General features: G+C 42.1%; 1 protein-coding gene across 1 annotated transcript in view; it reads right to left on the reverse strand.

Moving 5' to 3' along the window:
• Positions 1–20,801, reverse strand: part of gli2a (GLI family zinc finger 2a) — a 98,615-nt gene extending 77,814 nt beyond the window's left edge. Inside the window, exon 1 of the mRNA XM_034134529.1 lies at positions 20,352–20,801. The gene's annotated coding sequence lies outside the window, so the exon portion shown is untranslated. The remainder of the gene's footprint in view (positions 1–20,351) is intronic.
• Positions 20,802–22,581: the final 1,780 nt, after the last annotated feature.

Raw genomic sequence — 22,581 nt, forward strand, 5'->3', positions numbered from 1 at the left:
CTTTACCATCTTGCTACATCATGAACAATTCTACATCTGGAATGTTGACTTGTCACAGGAAGTGATGTTGAACAGACCTCAAAAAGTGTTAAAATATGGGAAAGACGCCCAGGATCGGCTTTACTGTCTGATTACCAAATGATTTCTGGGAAGTGCCAAGCCCCAAAGCAATGTCTGTCTCAGCAACATCCCAGAACAGATTACTACTTTTCATGATTTATTTAGTTGATTTCACTGCAAAGCTGCTTTTTTTGTAAGGCTAGACTAACCATATCCGAAACCTTAACCATACGTTTTACAGTGAGGCGGCTTTGTTCTTCTTCCTTCCTGCCACACAGCCACACAACTGGATGTTTTCTGCCTTTTACAACAGTCTTTGCCTTTAATGAATTATCTAAAAACATTTGACATGAGGTTTTGTGAGAAATCTGTGCTGTGTGTGTCTGCCTTTTCAAGTGCAGGAGTTTTATTTGAAATAAAAATAAACACAAATGCCAGGAAATATATTTTTTAAAGTATGCTGATGTTCAGGTGTATATCAGTATGTAGTGTCTCTACTTTAAAGAGTCCTCTCCTGCTGATGTTCAGGTGTATATCAGTATGTAGTGTCTCTACTTTAAATAGTCCTCTCCTGCTGATGTTCAGGTGTATATCAGTATGTAGTGTCTCTACTTTAAAGAGTCCTCTCCTGCTGATGTTCAGGTGTATATCAGTATGTAGTGTCTCTACTTTAAAGAGTTCTCTCCTGCTGATGTTCAGGTGTATATCAGTATCTAGTGTCTCTACTTTAAAGAGTCCTCTCCTGCTGATGTTCAGGTGTATATCAGTATGTAGTGTCTCTACTTTAAAGAGTCCTCTCCTGCTGATGTTCAGGTGTATATCAGTATGTAGTGTCTCTACTTTAAAGAGTCCTCTCCTGCTGATGTTCAGGTGTATATCAGTATGTAGTGTCTCTACTTTAAAGAGTCCTCTCCTGCTGATGTTCAGGTGTATATCAGTATGTAGTGTCTCTACTTTAAAGAGTCCTCTCCTGCTGATGTTCAGGTGTATATCAGTATGTAGTGTCTCTACTTTAAAGAGTCCTCTCCTGCTGATGTTCAGGTGTATATCAGTATGTAGTGTCTCTACTTTAAAGAGTCCTCTCCTGCTGATGTTCAGGTGTATATCAGTATTTAGTGTCTCTACTTTAAAGAGTCCTCTCCTGCTGATGTTCAGGTGTATATCAGTATGTAGTGTCTCTACTTTAAAGAGTCCTCTCCTGCTGATGTTCAGGTGTATATCAGTATGTAGTGTCTCTACTTTAAAGAGTCCTCTCCTGCTGATGTTCAGGTGTATATCAGTATGTAGTGTCTCTACTTTAAAGAGTCCTCTCCTGCTGATGTTCAGGTGTATATCAGTATGTCGTGTCTCTACTTTAAAGAGTCCTCTCCTGCTGATGTTCAGGTGTATATCAGTATGTAGTGTCTCTACTTTAAAGAGTCCTCTCCTGCTGATGTTCAGGTGTATATCAGTATGTAGTGTCTCTACTTTAAAGAGTCCTCTCCTGCTGATGTTCAGGTGTATATCAGTATTTAGTGTCTCTACTTTAAAGAGTCCTCTCCTGCTGATGTTCAGGTGTATATCAGTATGTAGTGTCTCTACTTTAAAGAGTCCTCTCCTGCTGATGTTCAGGTGTATATCAGTATGTAGTGTCTCTACTTTAAAGAGTCCTCTCCTGCTGATGTTCAGGTGTATATCAGTATGTAGTGTCTCTACTTTAAAGAGTCCTCTCCTGCTGATGTTCAGGTGTATATCAGTATGTAGTGTCTCTACTTTAAAGAGTCCTCTCCTGCTGATGTTCAGGTGTATATCAGTATGTAGTGTCTCTACTTTAAAGAGTCCTCTCCTGCTGATGTTCAGGTGTATATCAGTATGTAGTGTCTCTACTTTAAAGAGTCCTCTCCTGCTGATGTTCAGGTGTATATCAGTATGTAGTGTCTCTACTTTAAAGAGTCCTCTCCTGCTGATGTTCAGGTGTATATCAGTATGTAGTGTCTCTACTTTAAAGAGTCCTCTCCTGCTGATGTTCAGGTGTATATCAGTATGTAGTGTCTCTACTTTAAAGAGTCCTCTCCTGCTGATGTTCAGGTGTATATCAGTATGTAGTGTCTCTCCTGGGACATGTCTCCATGCTTTAATGTTCAAAAAGCTCTTTATTTTTCTCATACTGCCTGTGCTGCAGCACCTCTTTTCACCCTCTGTCTGAAACCAGAGCCCAGTCTGCTCTGATTGGTTAGCTGGCCGGCTCTGTTGTGATTGGTCAACCGCTTAGAGATGTCCCGCCCCTTAGCCTATCATGTACAATGTGTTGGAAGCGCTAGCAAACAGAAGCACAATTGTTACAGAGAAGAACTCCCTCTGCAGGGAACACAGGGATTTGAGCCTTTGCAGACATGCACAAAAACCTATAGAACACACTACAGGAGAAAAAGTAGGAGAAAAAGTCAGCTTGGGACTGTGCTATTGGGAAATAGCACAAGAGTGTGTACATCTTGATTTCCTTTTACCAGCCCTCGCTCTGATGCATCACCCAGACATGCCTCTTCACCACATGAGGCACAGGGAAACACTGAGGTAATGGGGAAAGTCTCTGCGTGTTTCATCTGCCAAGGCCTTAAATCATAGGAGCTCTGATAAAACCAGAGCAGAATCATCAGGTTGGGTGCTTATATATTGAAACTAAAAGTCAGAATCACTTGACTAATGACGTTACAGTTCAGGTGCGTGATTATGTTATTAAATTATCTGATTTTCTCTCATTTAAAGTGTCCGTGTTCTTCTCTGAACTCATCTTCCTGTCTCTGTTCATTTACCTTCAGCTCACCCCCCCCCCACCCCAGACTTTTGTTATGAGACCTGGCGTGTGTTTTTCTTAGCGCCTCGGTCAGTTTCAAGTGTTCCTCTCCTTCACTACCGTTCAACAGCTCCCCTTTCACCAACACTGAAAGGAATGCAAACACACATCAAAAGAGGCCCTCTCATCGTGAAGATTTCCAGGCTCTGCTCTTCTTACTTTCTTCCTCCCTATCTTTCAGTCAATGTGATCCTATGCTGGTAGGCTCTCTTTCCTGGCAGCACACACACACACAAACACACACGGTGCTCACGGTGGATCCGCACACACACACACTGACAGGCTGTCCCACACTCTGCTCACTTGGCAGACCCAGAGAGGAGATAGGTGAGGTCTGCTGCACCTCTCTGCTCAGGTTACTCCTGGTGCACTCATGCAGGTTAACATAACAACCATTAACAGATCAAATGAGCTTTGTTTTACATATTTCGGAGTCTTTATCACAGGCTTGAACTGGACGTATCAGGTAGTAACTTGGTTTAGGGTTGGATAAATATATCGGCTATTTTTCTTTGCTAATTCTTCTATTAACAAATCAGCTTTGATTTACCTTTACATTTAGTAGTGTTTACATTCTTTATTTCCATTATTTTAATAAATTAACAATTCGCTATTGTGTTTTGCCTATACTTAAACATGGATTTGTATTCTGAGCAGCAAGTGCATCTTATAATGAACTAAGGCGATAAATTAAAAGTTTAAAATAACACCAACAATAACAATTGGCAACTATTGGTTGTTGGGCTGACATATTTTCCAACAATAGTATTTATATTAAAATAAACCCTGTTTATTGTCAGTTATAATTGCTGGTTGCGTTGGAGATTATGTTACGTTACCACTTTGTAGCAATGCTGCTAATGAATAATTGATGGCTTTTTATACATGTAACAGTCATGGAAATTAGCTCCACCTCCAACAACTAGAACTTTTTTTGTATAGATAAAATGACACAAAGGCAGCTGAACATATTGTCTTCAGACAAACACTGAGCTAAAAGAAGAGCGGGTATATTTGTTTCCAGATGGTAAACAACTGCGTATGTTGCTGCGTACTGTATCTGCTGTGTAAGTAGGAAAATGACAAGTTTGCCATATGTATATTTTATATTTTATATTTTATTTTATTTTCTTTCTATTCTTGTATATTTTGTAGTTTTGTTTTATTGTAAAATGCCTTTTATGCTGCTGTAACAAAAACAATTTCCCAATTTGGGATCAATAAAGTACGATCTATCTATCTATCTATCTAACCTTTACAAGGTTGTCATATGTCAAAGTGTTAATAACTTGACTCTGTTGTCATGGGTTAGGGACTGCTGCAGTTATCCTCTGGAGTCAATAGTGCTTGCTTCAAATTTGTGATATGGCTCAAATAATGGCTGGGATAGTTTTCTTGTCTTGTCTAGTCTGGATAGGGTGATTTGAATTGAGGGCAGACGACTATAGCCACCAACCCAGTGTTTTATTTGATCCTTATTTGTATCTATACTTTATTTGTATGGATTGTAATCGTACCTCTTGTGTTTCATTCTGATTGCTGTTGCTGTTTTGACACATGACATTATTTCACTACAAAGAATAATAAAGGTTTATTATATCTTGTTCCTTGAGTAATAACTCTTTCTTTAAGATGGAACACTTATTTAAGCTGTAATACACACATAAAACCATTTAGTCTAACCACCACTACAGCCTTTAACCCTTGCTCCAGTTGCAACCCAAGTGGAAAAAGGCTAAAAACAATGATACGCTCGGGAGGAATGCGGTAACTGTCAGAGTGAATTTACAGGTGGACAGGTGTAGGAGCGGCGGGAGAATCCACACACACTTCCTGTTCCCTGTTGTACCTTCACTATATTCAGCTCCAGAGAGCTCCTTGCATAATTCATAGAAATACAGCTGCTTTTCCCCTCACAAGGCCAGCTCTAACCTCCTTGGCCGGATGTACTCTCGTACGCTGGGGCAGATTCATGAGAAACCTTTCATTTAAACTTACCAAATGTTCTCGAGCTTACCAAATACTTCCTTCAGCTCTTTTTCTCACAGCTGCTTCAGTAACAATATTGTCTTCCTATTCCAAAGTCATTTGTGGCACCAAAGTTCTTCCATACGGTTTAATCAAGACGCTTTTTCAAACTTCACCACTTTCATCTCAATTACTTTGGTGTTCCATATTCTGTGCTTTACGATACATGTTTTGAATGGAAGGACAGACAAATAAAGAAAAACTAACTGTCCAAGCAATTTCAGCTGCACATTTTGCACTGACAGGAGTGCCCATTGACTCCAATGTTAACTGGCCCCAGATCTTACAATAGGGTGTAAAAAAGGGTAATTTTCACACCATACACTCATATTTAATAGCGACATGTTCAGCAAGCCCCCTCTCTCATACCAATATGGATATTTAGGAGACCAAAACAAAATGATTGGAGGTTCAAAGACCTTCAGAGAATCGTGGTCAACACAATGAAAGTTGGAAACACAAGCGATATGCTCTTCCATGAGCCCAGAAAAATGTCCCTTTAGATGCAAATTGTCTTTCTTAATGAGTTTTGCTTTGTACCTTCAAACGTTCAAATACATTTACAATAAAAAAATCAGCCTAATCACAAACATTAGTTTGATTCCATCAGAAAAAGTAGTTCCTATCAGACTGAGAATGTTTTTGTTGACAGACGATACTCTGAAATAGACGGCAGGTTTCAGAGACCTGTGGGAGAGGACAAGTTTAGACTGGGACAGGACACATTCTCTGTGAGAGAATCACTCTGTGGAGGAACGTCTCCTCGTGAGGGTTTAAAGCTAAGGTCTGAAAGGTCATGAAGTACACTGTGAGAGGTCTGACTGAAACACATTAGCCATTAGTCTGATTCAGAGGTTGAAACAACATCACTACAGGCTGTCACACATGTATAGATCCAGCTCAGTGAAGCATGAAGAGGTGTATTGCCACAATAAGCTTTCTCAAACCCGGGTGCAGGTTTTCGGTAAGCAGGTTGTGTAAGTGCTTCACATGGCTCAGTAACTAAGGGAAATGTAATCTGTGATTCAGATTGATTTGATCATATTGACCTAGAGCAAGATGTCTATTTTGTTTGTAATCATGTAAATTCAAGCTTTTAAAATCATATTTCCTCCGTATCATTCCACTTTTCCGTTCTTTCAAGCCTTTATCCGTTCCAAACTTTTACAATGGACAACAGCACATGGGGACTGGAATCCCTTACCCAAACCCAATCATCCAGTGGACTGCGGAAGATAGAGAATAATGAGCAGCTAACAACTGATGTAATATAAAAGGCATCTAAAACAGCAGAGGAAAGCCCTGTGGATGAGTTCTTACCCCACCCCTGAACCTGACCTTTCCTGCTAGTAAAGGCAATATCCTGTGGTTGATCTCTGCATCTCCCTCACCGACAGAAAACAGATGTGGAGCTCATGGCCTCTGCAGTCCCGGCCAGAGCGGGAGGAATACATGGATTTTTGTCTTGGAAGAATACAAAATACTACAGTGAAAGAACAGATCTGATGCAAGATAATGGAATACATTTTTTAAAATTATGTTCAACAGGCAATATGGTGACAGGAGGAAGTGCTCGACCTGTTTGTTGATAGATCCTGTCACAGAAAACTTAATAAATGAATCTAAGTAAACAACGGAACAGAAAAGGAAGTCCTGGCTCAGATATACCCGGGCTACACCAGAACCACAGTAATATTGGCTTTTGACCCCAGAGGCTGAATCGTCCCCAGCAGCGATAGCCAATGCATTTTGAGATTTCCCGTTTTTATGCACATCCAAAGGTGGTGGAGACAGTTCCCTAAAAAAAGATTTAAACCTCAACATTGCAGTATATTCTGCTCACGAGCAGTATGAACCCGGAAATGTTGAGTACCCCAAAGATTTATGTTAGAAATGTATAATACAGGTCTCCAGCACATAGAAACTGCAGGATGCTATCATGCATATGTTGGGCAATTTGCACAATTGGAAACCAGAAAGTGGCCATATTTGTACTCCCAGTGGGCTGGATTGTTATATATTTTGGGTCGATTTTAGAGTTTTAGGGGACTCAAAATTGCAATTTTTCGATCCAGAAATGTCAGAAATTCATTCTAATCCTAATTAACACCCCAAATCCACTCCAACATTGTCCAAATCAGCCAGGCATCTTTTGACTATTGTCTGCATATGCTAATTAATGCAACTTATGCTAATTGGGCAAATTGCCCAACAAGTTAGCATAAGGAAGTTTCTATGTGCTGGGGATCTGTACTGTACATTTCTAACATAAGACCTTGGTGTACTCAACATTTGCGGATTCACAATAGGACTCTATGAGCTGGCAAAGTTCATCCTCTGGGCACTATGCATGTCTGGACATAATGACATAGCACTCCGTCCAATAGCTGTTGGGATATTACAGTCTGTTTTCCCCTGAAGTCAAGTTGCTAACTTGGCATGAACACTTGCTGCTTATAACAGCAGTAATTAATGGTACATTAAAAACAAACAATATATGTCAGCTTAGGCTCTGGAAAATGTTATACTTAATAATATTTAGCAATTAAAGAAATGACAGCTTCAGTGATAATAAAAACTCAGTTCAAAAACTGTGATGATTTTATTGCCGGCGGTTCTAAGCTGCCCCTGTAACCATGTAATGGAGGTGTGTGTGTGTGTGTGTGTGTGTGTGTGTGTGTGTGTGTGTGTGTGTGTGTGTGTGTGAGTGTGTGTGTGTGAGTGTGTGTGTGTGTGTGTGTGTGTGTGTGTGTGTGTGTGTGTGTGTGTGTGTGTGTGTGTGTGTGTGTGTGTGTGTGTGTGTGTGTGTGTGTGTGTGTGTGTCACAGTCACAGCTGTCACTGGTGCCACATTGCACGCTGCCGACTCCAGCCAGCTTCCTCTCTGAAGCATTTGGACTGGGTCGTTCATCCTAAATGTGTTGTTAGCACTCACTCTCCACCGCTTCAGCTGTCAATAACCTCACAACTACTTAAGCAGAACAGTGTGTGTGTGTGTGTGTGTGTGTGTGTGTGTGTGTGTGTGTGTGTGTGTGTGTGTGTCGGTGTGTGTGTGTGTGTGTGTGTGTGACACACACACACACACACTGTGTGTGTGTGTGTGTGTGTGTGTGTGTGTGTGTGTGTGTGTGTCGGTGTCGGTGTGTGTGTGTGTCGGAGTGTGTGCAGAACCACAGCGGATATGCCTACAAGCCAGTCAGTAAAGATTGGGCCAAATCAAAGTTGGCATTTGCTGCACTCAGGTTTCACTGTGGTGCGACTTCCACTTTGTTGCGGTGAATTCAGCGCTCCAGGAGGAGTGCATGTGAGAGTTCACAGTCTGAGCGTCTGAGCACTGCTGGCCCCCACCAGCCAGCTGCTGCTACGTCCAAGTCACATCTCAGACCCTCGGTGATGGGAGGGGGACTCCCCTTGAAGTTGGGGGGTTTTGCTGTGTGTGTGTTTGTGTCAGTACCAGCTGTCAGAGCGTGTCACCAGGTGAGATCGTGTGGTCATTGTAACTAATTACGTCCACGCTACGCTGGCCAAACTTGAAAATGTGTGTTTTTATCACCTTTTTAGAATTTGTTCACACTAACTATGCTGCAGTTTCTTTTGTTCCTGTTAAATTAGTAACTCAATCCTGGTTTGGCTGTACTGAGACCCTTTAAAGGTGATCATGGAAACCAAGAGGATACAGAAAGGAGGCAGCTGAGATTACACACAGTAGATGGCTGAGTCAGTTTAGATGTTCCAGTGAGATGGAGATCTCTTCAAAAAAGTCACTAATTAAGGTGGAACTATTCTGCAATGAAATTATTGCACTTCCATAAAGTTAGTGAACTTTATGGAAGTGCAGGACGAAGAGACAGTTCACAAAAAGCAAAACAGAATGGTCAAAATCAAAGTAGCAGGGAGACTGAAGTTGTGTCCTATTCCCCATTATGCAGCCAACAATATTTTTTCATGACACTAGTCAATATGAAACATATTTGAAACTCCTTAACCACAGTTTGTCTCCAAGTACAAACTGATAAACTGACATTCATGTGTGAAATCAATGTAGGGCCTCTTTAAACGTGAGTTCTAAATGATCTGGTTTAGTGAGGCAGTCTAAGGCCCCGGCTCCACGAGGACGAAAACGGGTTGAATCCGCATATTTCTCATGCGTATAGCCCTCTAAGCTCGACGACGCCGTAAGGGAAACGTAGAAACAGACCCCGCAAACGACAACGGGTCCAAAGGTGGATAGATCTGGGAACGGAGCGCTCTGGGGGGTCCAACGGGGCCGTGGAGTCGCCTATACGGTCATTCGTTTTCATAGCCCCGCCTCTCCCCCGCAGGGTTGCTATCGTGCTCCAGTCGCTACTGACCATGCTACAGTTCTTTGTGCAACATCTACAGGAGCTCCTCCTTGAATTCAGATTATTTATCTTTATCTCGATATGGACATAAACGCGAGTGAAGTCTAATCTGACAGGACGGAGACACGCAGCTCCTGCCGCTGTGATGCAGCGGGAGCAAAACACACACTTCAAGTCAGATCATCACCCTTAGCTATTTTAATTACCTCTCAAACTACCTAAACTAGTTATAAATATGTTCATTTTTACTGTCGGGTCAAACATTACAGGATCAGCTGCTGCATGAGACAGACACTGACGCTGTCAGAAGAGAGGAAAAAGAGACAGGCTCCGTGTATTTGATGATTATATATCATTATATCGTCGTTATTCATTTGTTTTAAAGCTCAATAAATAACAAAGAAGACCTTTGACCGGCACTTTTATAATTTTGTCCGGAAGATTTAAACTTTAACACACGTTGACCGGCGAAAAACTCTGCCCGGTTCTGTCGGCCCCCACCGCGGAGAATACACAGAAGTGCAGCCATGACAACCATTCTTCTTCGCTGCTTTTGTGGAGGAAGTTGCTGCTTTTGTGGAGGAAGTTACAGCGCCACGTACAGGTTCGGCATATGTACTGCAGCTTTTCCAGCGGTTGGATCTAAACGGAGCTGTCTCGTGTGGGCAGACACTATCCGGTGTATATTGCGTGGGGACGGAAGGTTTTTTGCGGTTGCATTTGCGTTACTCCGATGCGTTTTGCCGTATTTGTCCTCGTGGAGCCGGGGCCTAAGGCCCCGGCCCCACGGGAACGAAAACAGGTTGTATCCGCATATTTCTCTTGCGTATAGCCCTTTTTGCCACACGAGGCCGTAATGAAACGATAGAAACGGACCCCGCAAACGACAACGGGTCCAAAGGTGGATAGATCTGGGAACGGAGCGCTCTGGGGGGTCCAACGGCTCCGTGTGATCGCCTCGATACGATCATTTTGTGATAATGATGACGCAATAGCCCCGCCTCTCCCCACCTCTGCTGCTCACCCCCGCAAAAGTACACTGCACACTGAATTCAGATTATTTATCTTTATCTCGATATGGACATAAACGCGAGTGAAGTCTAATCTGACAGGACGGAGACACGCAGCTCCTCCCGCTGTGATGCAGCGGGAGCAAAACACACACTTCAAGTCAGATCATCACCCTTAGCTATTTTAATTACCTCTCAAACTACCTAAACTAGTTATAAATATGTTTATTTTTTACTGTCGGCCGGGTCATCATTACTGGATCAGCTGCTGCATGAGACAGACACTGACGCTGTCAGAAGAGAGGAAAAAGAGAGGCTCCGTGTATTTTATTATTATATATTATAATATATAGTCGTTATTCATTTGTTTTAAAGCTCAATAAATAACAAAGAAGACCTTTGACCGGCACTTTTATAATTTTGTCCGGAAGATTTCAACTTTAACACACGTTGACCGGCGAAAAACTCTGCCCGGTTCCCTCGGCCCCCACCGCGGAGAATAAACAGAAGTGCAGCCATGACAACCATTCTTCTTCGCTGCTTTTGTGGAGGAAGTTGCTGCTTTTGTGGAGGAAGTTACAGCGCCACGTACAGGCTCGGCATATGTACTGCAGCTTTTCCAGCGGTTGGATCTAAATGGAGCTGTCTCGTGTGGGCAGACACTATCCGGTGTATATTGCGTGTGGACGGAAGCTTTTTGGCGATTGCGTTTGCGTTAATCCTATGCGTTTTGCCGTATGCGTTCCCGTGGGGCCGGGGCCTAAGGTAAATCAGACACATTAACACATGGACCAAGGTGAATAATCAAGAAACACACAGCACACCCTTGTAAACACAAGTGTTGCTTTTGTCAGTGTTCCTACTGTGCATACAAAGAAAACCTATACTGAAAAAACTGAAATGATGACTTTAATTAAAACCATTATGTCAACAGATTTCACATAACTGTATTAGGTTAGTTGAACACATTACTATTAGGTTTAAATAGGTTCAACTTCATATAATTGCTTTCAACTAACCTAATACAGTTATGTGAAATCTGTTGACATAATACACGTAGTTAAAGTCAACGTTTCAGTGTATGCGTGCAGACATCAGAATGACATGTATGTAGATTTTCCGCTGTCTTCACCAACTTTCTCCCAGGAATGCTTTGCTGTGCTGTGACCACCTGTTGACACCGCTGAGTTCAGCCGACATTACCGAGCCTCGCATGAGAAAGAACCCTCCGCCAGCTGAGCCCCGCACGTAACCAGCGCGGTTTTCATCCCACTTTCTCTCTAATGAGCTGATTACAAAACATGAGCAAACCTCCTTTTGGCCCCGAGCCAGAGCGAGGGAGCAGAAGAGAGGAGACATGTTGAGAGGGAGGAGGGGAACGGTTGCGGAGCTTCTCGCTAAAGACAACCACATGTCTCTGTATCCAAACTCTCCGTCTCTCGTCTCCGGCTTCTATCTGAGAGGAGACTGTGGCCTGGCACTGAGTCAGCACAATTTGGAATCTAATATCTCCCATCATATGGAAACGTATGAAAAAAGGAGTCCAACCGCCCTGCCCTTGAGGCTGCGTGCACTTTGTAGCTATGGGAGGGCCTAGTGTAAATCATAACTTACAAACTCCTTACCCTCTCCCCTCCCAACACAAACAGACCCCACCTCCTCCCCTCATTCCTCCGTTGGCTGCATTCTGTTGTCAGAGGCCTCTGCATGGACCCCATCGCTGCCTCTGCATCAGATTAAAGCCCGCGGCAAACATGGCAGACAATACCCCATTGTGTGCGAATCTATCTCCAAAGCTCACAGTCACAGAGCAAAATGTGTTTCATGTGTGACGAGGAAGTGTTAATGATAGAGTGAGGGGATATTGTGATCCTTCTCCTTATGGCCTTACTCTGATGAGCTAACATCTCAGGGATTTCACCAGAGGAGCCATGGAAAGCATGCATCTCTCGTATTCCAACATACTATCCTTCTCAGTTGCCAATTGAATAAAACAAATACCCATCAGGATTTGATAGAGACCAAAATGTCTTAAACTTGGCTAATATGTCAACTAACACTTGGGAACAGACAGGACTGTCCTGCTATATATCACAGTCCTTGACGACCATATCCTGGGACATCAGTATTACAGTCAGTTTGTTACAAGAAAAACTCCAGCTCGTTCTAGCTTCATTATTCATTCATTAAGACTGAACAAAAAAACACAAATAATGTCAACATGGAAGCCAATTAAAATCAATACAAACAAAGAAGGCTTCATCAAAATCAGAATAATGTGTATCATAATATGAACATTAAGCACGTAGCTGCTGAGCTGCCCTACAATGTCAAATATGGTGGACATGGCTTATTGTCTTGATATTGTGTGTTCACCTACTCAAAAGTCATACATGTTTTTAATTGAAAATGAAAAGATTGTCTAGCATTCCACTTCTGCCCCTCTTCTTAGGGGCTTAGGTGTTATGGACCTCTTAAAGACTGAATTAATGTGGATTAATTGATTGTCATAAAATAATCACCAATTATTTTAACAATTAATTATTTCTAAGAATTATTTTTAGGGATGCTCCGATCGATCGGCCGCCGATCGATATCGGCCGATATTCACTCTCTGCCGATCGATCTGTGCACTCTATAAAGGCCGATCGTGAGATCCGATCACATGACGTAAAAGATATGACACTTTTCTCTGTGCGCTGCAAAACAAGCTCGCCAAAATGGCTTCACCAGTCTGGCAGCATTTTAAGGTGTCCGAAAAAGACAATAAAATAGCGGTATGCAACGTGTGTGAAGCAGAAATCCTGCAGCTCCACCCGCTGTGACGGACCGGTGAGCGGAGCAGAACACACACTAAGAATTAGACCTAACACACTTAGCTATTGTATCTACCTCTGGAACAAGCTAAACTAGTTATACATATATTTATTCTTCACTGTCGGGTAGGGGTGTAACGGTATACGTAGGCCTGTCGCGATAATCGATAAATTGTCTTATCGTACGATAAATAAAAATGGACTCGATAACTTTTCTGAGCTCGATAAATTGCCGTTTACATAAGGATGTGACCAGCATTTTAGCCAGGAGCGCTGTGGCTGCCACGCACGCTGTGAGGGGCGGGGCTGACACACAGCCAGGTCAGGACACTCCGTGTGCACGTGCAGCAGCGTAGCAGCCAAATTAACAATATAGCGACAAGCGGGAGACAACATGTGACTTACTCGCGGGGAATTTAAAGTGAAATGGAATTGGTTACAAAACCTAACTACACATCATGATTCTCCGGTGTGGCAGTATTTTGGATTCAAGCCAAATCAATGAGGCGAACCTATACGGACTTGAATGAGCCGGGCGGTGTGTCGCATTTGTTTAAAAAAGGTAGCGACAAAAGCAGGCAATACCACGCATTTTAAACTACACCTAAAACACAACCACCCCATTCCGTTTTCCCAGCTGGTAGCAAACACGGGAGCTGGAGATGGAGAGCCCCCACCTTCCCGACAGTTTACAATCAAAGATGCATTTGCCCGACAATGCAAACATGTTGGTGTTCCTTGCTCGAAAACTTTGAAAAAGAGATTTGGATATGGCCTGTTGAGGCATCTGGGCCCTTGACAGTGGACTGTACACTTGACTGTTGTTTTAAGGAGGGTTTTTTTTGCTTGTGAGATAATGTGTGCTCATATTTATTTATTTATATATATATATATATATATATATATATATATATATATATATATATATATATATATATATTATATATATATATATATATATAGCCTATATATATATATATAGATAGATAGATAGATAGATAGATAGATAGATAGATAGATAGATAGATAGATAGATAGATAGATAGATAGATAGAGAGAGAGCTCTGTTTTCCAGCCTGACTATTTAATTTATTGTTTTGGTTGTGTGTGATTTAATTAATCTATTATAATTTAATTAATTTGTTTTATTTATTATATATAATTTATATATTTTAATATTATTTCACATTTCATTTGCAATGTTGAATGTTCAATAACAAGTTATGTTTGAAAGGATGTACTTGAATTATTATTATATATTATCATTATGTCAGTGGTCTAAAATGGTCTTACAACGGTGCCGACAATATTATCGTTTATCGCAATAATTTCCAGAAAAATGTATCGTCCAACAAAATTAATTATCGTGACAGGTCTAGGTATACGTATTCGTACCGAAAATATTCGGTATGGGCCCTTCGGTACCGAACTAATATCACGTTAAACGTAAGAAATTGAGAACGTGATCAACTTTTTGGAAGTAATCTCAGGTGCTGCGTCGCAGCATTCAGTGTAATTTGCTCACATTGGGTTCAACGCGTCATAGAGCAACCAAGTCATTTCATTGGACGAGAGGCATACTATGAGAGCTGGTCACAGGGATGCGTTCAAATTTAGTCAGTAATTTGAGGAACTGTCGAAATGGCGAACGCAGATAAAGTTGAGCTCGAAAATCCTCCAGCATCATTGAAGTCTCCGGTTTGGGAACATTTTGGTTTCACAGTTACGTACAAGGATGACGGAGAAAGACAGGTGGACCGAACCAAAGCTGTTTGTCGGCATTGTTCAACTGAAATTGGTTACACGGCTGGCAATACATCAATACTGCCGATACTGATTCCGGCGATTGGCGATCGGCCCCAAAATTGGCGATCGGAGCATCCCTAATGATTGTTCATGTAAAGTTGTCGAAAAAATGCTGTTTATGGGTTTCTGCCATCCCCTTACTTCTCATGCTCTGAGATGTGAAGGTGGATAAACACTTTCACAGTGTTGGGATAAAAAAACAACCTGACACTTTCCATTGTGCGAGGAGTTTATCTTGTGTTGAGATAATGAAATTAGCTTCACCATCCCCCCCTCCTACAAATGAAGTGACCTCCTGTGACCTGGGCAGGGTTTCTCCAGAAGACCCCAGAGCCACCAACTCCATTGTTCCTTTGTGAGCCCACAGACAATGATGAGGTTACTGCTGAAATGCTTTGGGGAAACTGGGTTTCCGATGACTCAGTATGCGAGTGAAGGAGTGTGTGAAGAGTTGGGCCAGAATGTGATGGGAAGATCTTGGTGCTGACACACCATGCATCACACTTGTATACAAGACGGGATCTGTTTAAGCTGTACTCCCTTTGGAGGTATTGGAGCTGGCTGAGGTCTTGTGCTTCGTGGATTAAAGAAGCACCGGCATACACTAAAAACTGAAACATTGACTTTACTTAAATGTATTATTTATTATTAACAGATTTCATATAACTGTATTAGGTTTGTTGAAAGCAATAATATTATTGCCATTAACTAACCCACGTTTTAGTCTTTCAGTGGCTTGTTAGACTGTGTTGCATGACTTGGAAAAACAGTATTCCAGAGACTACCTATATCCGTTGTAATTGTGCGTTCCAGACGAAGGGGAGCGGTGATTGATGAGGTCAATCGGCCTGTAATGAGCTTGTCAGTTATTTTACCGTACAGCCCTTAAAATGGCTTGTTAAATGCACATCAGGCTCTGCGCCGCTGCTCAACGACGTGTGTTTTCAGAGGCCTTCTGGTGCAACCCGGAGTACGATCCGGCCTGACCTCCGTTTCTGTTCTGGGACTGGAGTGCCCACTCATGCCTGCTCTAGTGTAAAGAGGGGGAAGCAGGAGGGTGTGAATGTGCAGCCCCAACCCAGATATGATGTGAGCCTATTTAACCTCACACACTTGAGGGAGAGTGAGCAGGATGCCTCGAGGGGGGGGATACAACAGGCGCTAAAACAAGCATGTTTGTCCTGGCCGTCCCCATGCCAAAGCAAAGAGACGGGCTCAGTGAAGGGCTCTACACATGAATGTTAGCGGCCATCTCTCCCTCTTTTCCCTCCATCTCAAGTGCAGCTGACTGAACGATCACTGCCTTTTACAGCCCCCTTAAAGGCCATTAATGTCTCATCAATACATCCCAGCACATGAGTCACTTTAATCCACAGAACAGCCCTCTGTGTGGAGAAGCCCCTCGGATCACTAGAATTATATTCATTACCAGTCATTATTATTTGTTAAAGTAAATTATTAAACATTTGCTGCTTGCAGATTCTCAGTTGTGAATACTGATGCTTCTGTGATTTTTTTTTTACTGTGCTTAAAGAATTATAAAATGCAAGGTCCGCTATTTTATTCATCTTTCTCTGTTCCCTCCAAATCAAAGAGCAAAGGTCAAACCTTTTTTAGCTGCATATGTTCAGGTGGACAATAGAAGACTTTATAAAGGAGCAGAGATAATCTTTTCTATATCCTCAGCAGACCAGAATACACTGCAACTGTTTTAGTTTGTCTCAGATTGAAACGCCTCTATGCTATGGCACTTGTACACATCAGAACATATTTTCTCTTGCCTTTTTATAAAGTCACTCCATAATGGAAATGAAGTAATTATAATAGGAAGCAGGTTGGTACACAAGAATAGCAGTTCATCACAAAATAACGCTTCTAATAACAGAAGAATATTAAAGAAATACTTAATTCCCCATAATATTATTTGTATATCAATTACACACCCTGTATCACCTTGAATTCTGCATGAAACACCAGCAAAACTGTATCATAACATCTACTTGTAAACTGTCACACAATTCATGTAGAACATCCAAGTTTTAAAAACAGTGTGAGATTTTATATGAAAAACCTTACTATTAAAGGTGGGGTACGTCATTTTGGAGAAACCAGCCAGTGCGCTAGAATTTGAAAATAAACAGCCGGAAAAAATCTCCCACTTCCTTACAGAGCCCCTCCTCCAACACACACGAACGCGCACATGACCAATGAGGGCACGAGATAAGTTTGTGCACAGATGGAAGGCTGACAGGCAGGTAGGCCATCCAGTTATTTTAGCCGGGCCGGCTAAAATGATTGGTCGTGCTTTTTACAGTACTACGGCTTCCACAGATGACACTTTTTTATGGATTTTTTGTCAAAGCACTCAAGATATTCATTGCTATCGGGATGTTAAGAGCATTCCATGGAATATAACAAAAAGTGTATCTCGAGCCGGTTTCTCAAACTTACCTACCCCACCTTTAATACAGTGTTGCTGTCATTTTACCATTTACGTCAACACTTCAATTTGAATGTTCTTTTTTGTGATCCTTTATTCAACATGGAGGCATGTGAGAAAAACGAAGTGTTCTTCCAGGGTTCCCTGATGATGAGGCTCCACAGTGGGAATAACAGAGTACTGCAGAGTGAGAGGTTTACACAGCGATGAGCGTAAAACCTCTTAAGGTCCTTACACACCGAGCCGATTTTCGGCGTAGATAGATGTCGATAGATGTCGGGCCGTCGATGAGCGTCGTGTCGCCCTACTCAGATTGGTGTGTCCTGCACCGTCGTGTCTTTTCGGCCGTGCCGACACCTTCCGCTTCAACATGTTGAATCGGTAGGCTGTCGGCCAAAGAAATCACTCTGTTCAGCTTAGCGAATCAGTGCATGAGAAGCGAAACGGAAGTGAGGGACCCAAACAAACTATTAAGAAGGCAAATCTGAGATTTCATTTAACTCCAGCTCTCGACACAGGTTGGGGAAAGCCCCATGAGCTTCTCGTTGTAGAGTGAAAATGGAACGCACATGCTATTTGTTGTTTGTTTATATCACGCAGTCTGTTCTTCTTCTCTCTGTGTATCACGCAGTCTGTCTTCTGGTTGTTGCCTCTTTTGAATGATGAATACACACTACCGCTGCCTGCTGGTAAGGAGAGTTATTGCCACTCACGCATGCGCAGTTCGTACGTGCAACTTGGCCGTCGGTGTGAGGCGACGTGAGGCGACGTTCCGTCGGGACGTGTTCTTTGGTGTCAGTTTGGTGTGTACCAAACTGACATCAAAGAACACCAAAGAACACGTCCCGACGGAACGTCGCCTCACATCTCCTGCGTCTTGGCCATGTTTCACACCTCCCGATTCAACATGTCGAATCGGCGGCGGAAAGTGTCGGCACGGCCGAAAAGACATGACGGTGCAGTACACACCAATCTGAGTAGGGCGACACAACGCTCATCGAAGGCCCGACATCTATTGACGCCGAAAATCGGCTCGGTGTGTAAGGACCTTAAAGGAGCAGCTACCCTTCATCCACAGCCACTGAACTCCAGCACAAACATTTTTCAACCAAACCACTGAGGCCTCAGAAGCACCCCCACCCAACTAAACCCCACCACACCCCCACAGTGGCTCCGTACAGCACAGTGAGTTAGATCAGTGAGAAGAGGGCTGCTGTGGGATGGGTCCAGGGTATTCTCTCTTTTTTTTATCAACTTTTGAGTTTACTCAGCAGGAGTGGGTGGTTGAGGTGGAGGAGGGTGTGGGGTGGGGTGGGTGGGGGGGCATCTGCCCCTCCCCCTCCTAAGAGTCACTCAGACTTCACCCTCTCCTCCAACCCTCCTCTCTGTGCCTGTACGCTAGACTTCATCGGTATTTGCTTCAACAAAAAAAAAAGCCGTATTCCCCACCCACCCTCCTCCTTGGCCTATGCCCCTCTCACACACACACGCGCGCGCAAGCGCGCGCGCGCGCACACACACACACACCCACACACACACACACACACACACACACACACACACACACCCCAGTCAGTGCTTTTCCAGTATTTGGTTCATTACATTTTCTGTGAACTTTCAGAAAAGAGAAAAAGGAAGCAGATAAAGTGGGGCCTGTGCAGAGGCGATGTGTGAAAACGAGGGGCTACAGCAACACACGCACACCGCACACACACACACACACACACACACACAGGGCCGGGCTGTGGAGATGAAAGTGACATGGCCACTATGGGTCTCCCCCGAACGGAGGCTGAATAAGCTGAATAGGCTCATCCATTCTTTACTCCTTTCACTCTCCGTAGGCCCTAACTGTTGGAACTCTTCATTCCTCACAATGGCCAAATGCACTAAAACTTTCTAGTTTTTTTCTCATGCAAATCCCCTTTAGCCCTGACTGGGGTTGTCATCATGTGAAGCGGAAAACCCACATGCACGTACTCTTATTCAAAAAGGAAAAACAAGGTTACCAATATTGTAGAAACCTTTACACTTTTTTATTTTACTTGAATTATTCTTCAAGGCTTTTTCTTCTCATTTATACTAGGCCTGATTCTCATCAATATGTAAGAAAACGTCATCCGAGGAAGGAGCTTGTTTGATTTTCAAATGTTAAAGGAAAAAGCTTTGAGAAAACTGCTTCTTTTTAATTTTTATCTAGGCCAAAACAACTAAAGAAAAAAGTGGGGCTCGTATGTCCACACATGAGTTTGGAGATCATTAGCAGCGCCTGTTAGATAGGAGTAAAAGCCAACAGCAAATATAGCTGCTTAAGGGCCCCACAAAGGCGTCAAGTGTTTGTTGACTGCTCAGGCCGGAGAGCAAACAGTAAACTCTGAATCTTTCAACAATAAGTCCACATCTCCAGCATCCTGTCACAGTGTGTCCATGCATCCTCACACTCTGCCTCATGTTTGTTTATTTGCTTTGTGGCATTAAGAGATTAAAAGAAGTAAAGTGCTCCACTGAGTGTGTGTGGATGCATCAGTGCAGTGTGTGACTTTGTAATTGTTTTTATTAGTTTTTCATTCAAGCCTAAGAAAACTTGAATGGAGAGAAGAAAGCAAAGTGGCTCTTTGAGGTTTTAAATGTAAAAAGTGACATTTGAAGGCAATTTGGATTTTTTTCTTTACATGTTAAAATAATAAAAGCGGCATTCCTGTTTGGAGAGCTCAAACACCACAATGGTGTTGAACTTTTAAAATCTGTTAGAGGGATTGGCGCCGTGCTTTCTGATCCCATCTCTTCCCATATGGATCAAGTTGCAGGAGGAACATTTTTCGGATTCCTGTGTCAGATAAGTTCAAAGTGCAAATAAGATGTGAAGCTGCCCTGAGCCTCATCTGCCGCTGACACGCAAGGCAACAGAAAGAGCAGAAAAACACTTAAAGTCCACTGAAGTGTGGACATAAGAGCGAACAGAGGGAAACACAGAAGGACACATCCAGACTGTCGGCATCAGAACAAAGTCCCTTACCTCCGCTGCTGCTCTCACTGCGAAGCCGAGGCTCTTCCACACGCTCTTTTTGTCCGAGGAAAACTTTGCCTGAGTCTGCTTCCCGTAAACTAGGACCGAGCTGGCACCATCGAAGGCAAAACGCGCAAACAAGCCTCTCCGGACTTGACGGAAAACTCCATGTACCGAGTTCAGAGAAAGTTTGGAGACCCTCAAAGTTCGCACGGCATTCTCTGTCCCGGGGAGATTCAGTGCGGAGCGGGGTGGAACTTTTTCTTACAATCCATCTTCTCCCAGAGGTGCGTTCCGTTTGTTAGCTTTGCGCGTTTTTCACTAAACTACCATCGTGCGTAAAAGCTTTGTTTTTGTCCCGAGTGCGCGTCAAAGTTTGTAAGTAAACGCGGTTTGGCTGCTCTCGGCAGTTGTTGCAGAGACATGCGGTGGTGCTGAGATCTCCAGGCTGCTGATCTGTTTTCAATCCGACCCCCCTTCTCCCCCCTCTTCCCCGTCTCCCCCCCCTCTCCCCTTGCTCCCTGGTGAGTTGGGCCATTTGCTGCACCAGATGGGCCGGGCTAACTATCCAGAGTTGCAGTCGGGGGGAAAAGTTAGATAAAGTTTCATTTACTCTTCGATTTATCACGGGCTTTACTGCTGAGAATGTGCGGTGGAGCCAGTGTTGGTTTACCAGTCAAACATCTGCAACAGAAATCAATGCGTGTCAGTGGTGGAAAGTAACGAAGTAGCCTACATTCACTCAAGTACTGTACTTAAGTACTGTACTTTATAGTTTTTTATTGTATTTTTTATTGATTTTAACTCGTTTTATTTGTATCTATTTTATTTGCATTTAACATTCTATCTGGTCTCTTTATTATTTTCTTGTAATTATATTTATCATTTAACAGTCATCTATGTTTTTTCTGTAAAGCCCACTTCACAAACGTATTTTGGGATATTTGGCTGTATAAATAACTTTGATTTGATTTGAAGTACACATTTAAAGTACTTACCCAAGTATTTTCATGTTATGCTTTTATACTTCCACTCCACTACATTTTGGAGGCACATTTAGTACTTTTTACTCCACTGCATTTATCTTACTGATTTATTTACTTGTTACTTTATAATTTCAGATTGTTCAAATATGACTATTTGGTGTAGATTAAACCATCCACAATTATATTTAAGCAAATAAAACCATGAGTGGGTAAACAGAAAATTAATATTAATTAAGATGATTTTTTTTCAAAAATATTTAACAGTTCACGCTTTGTAAATGTGAATATGTTCTGCTTTTGCTTTAAAAAAAGTAATTTATTTTTGCCATGAGTACTTTTACTCCTAATCCTTAAACTACATGTTCCTAATTGTACTTAAGTTCCTTTCTCAATGCAGTACTTTTACTTGAAATTGAGTATTTTAACAGTATGGAACAACGTTGACTTTAATTAATGTCAACACATTCCGTTTTTTCAGTGTATTAGTACTTGTACATCTGAATACTTTACGCCTGTGTTGACAGTGCTTCAGGATTCTTGCAGTTGCAGCAGAGAACTTGAAGCTGTAATTGCATTGTTTTCCTGAAGTGATTCAGTGAGTGGGTGGACAGATAATCATGCACTCAGACCTTAAACAATCCAAAGGCACATTCCCCAACACACACATCCACAGTCTGTAGTTAGAGCTGCTTGTTTTAAAAAGTAGACGGCAAACAATCTTCATAATTCATACCGTGTTTATTCCCATCCCTTTTCATCTGAGCTGGAGCCCTTTATTCAGCAGGGCAGCGGTGCAGCAGGCAGACATGTTGTGGACAAACAGCATTTATTATGGGATGCATGTAGATCCATAGCAAGTAACCCTGTCCGTGCCATTGCATTTAAATACTCAGTGAGTTAAAATTCCTTCTTATTTTTAAGCAAATTGAAATGAATAGAAGTCAGAATAGCTGTTATGTACTTGTTTTTAAATGTGATTTTATTATTATTATTATTATTATTATTATTATTATTATTATTATTATTATTATTATTATTATTATTATTATTATTATTATTATTATTATTATTATTATTATTATAGCATTCATTTATAAATACACATCATAAAGGCACCCATGTGGAATTATGAAGAGCTTTAAACTTTATACAAACACATAATTAGTTATAAAGTAAATGTCTGCGTGTCATTCACTTGTTTTTGTAATAGTTGGTGATCTAACCTGTAATACAACAAAATGGATACAATTCTG

This window comes from Trematomus bernacchii, unplaced genomic scaffold (assembly GCF_902827165.1).
Source record: "Trematomus bernacchii unplaced genomic scaffold, fTreBer1.1, whole genome shotgun sequence".
NCBI lineage: Eukaryota > Metazoa > Chordata > Actinopteri > Perciformes > Nototheniidae > Trematomus > Trematomus bernacchii.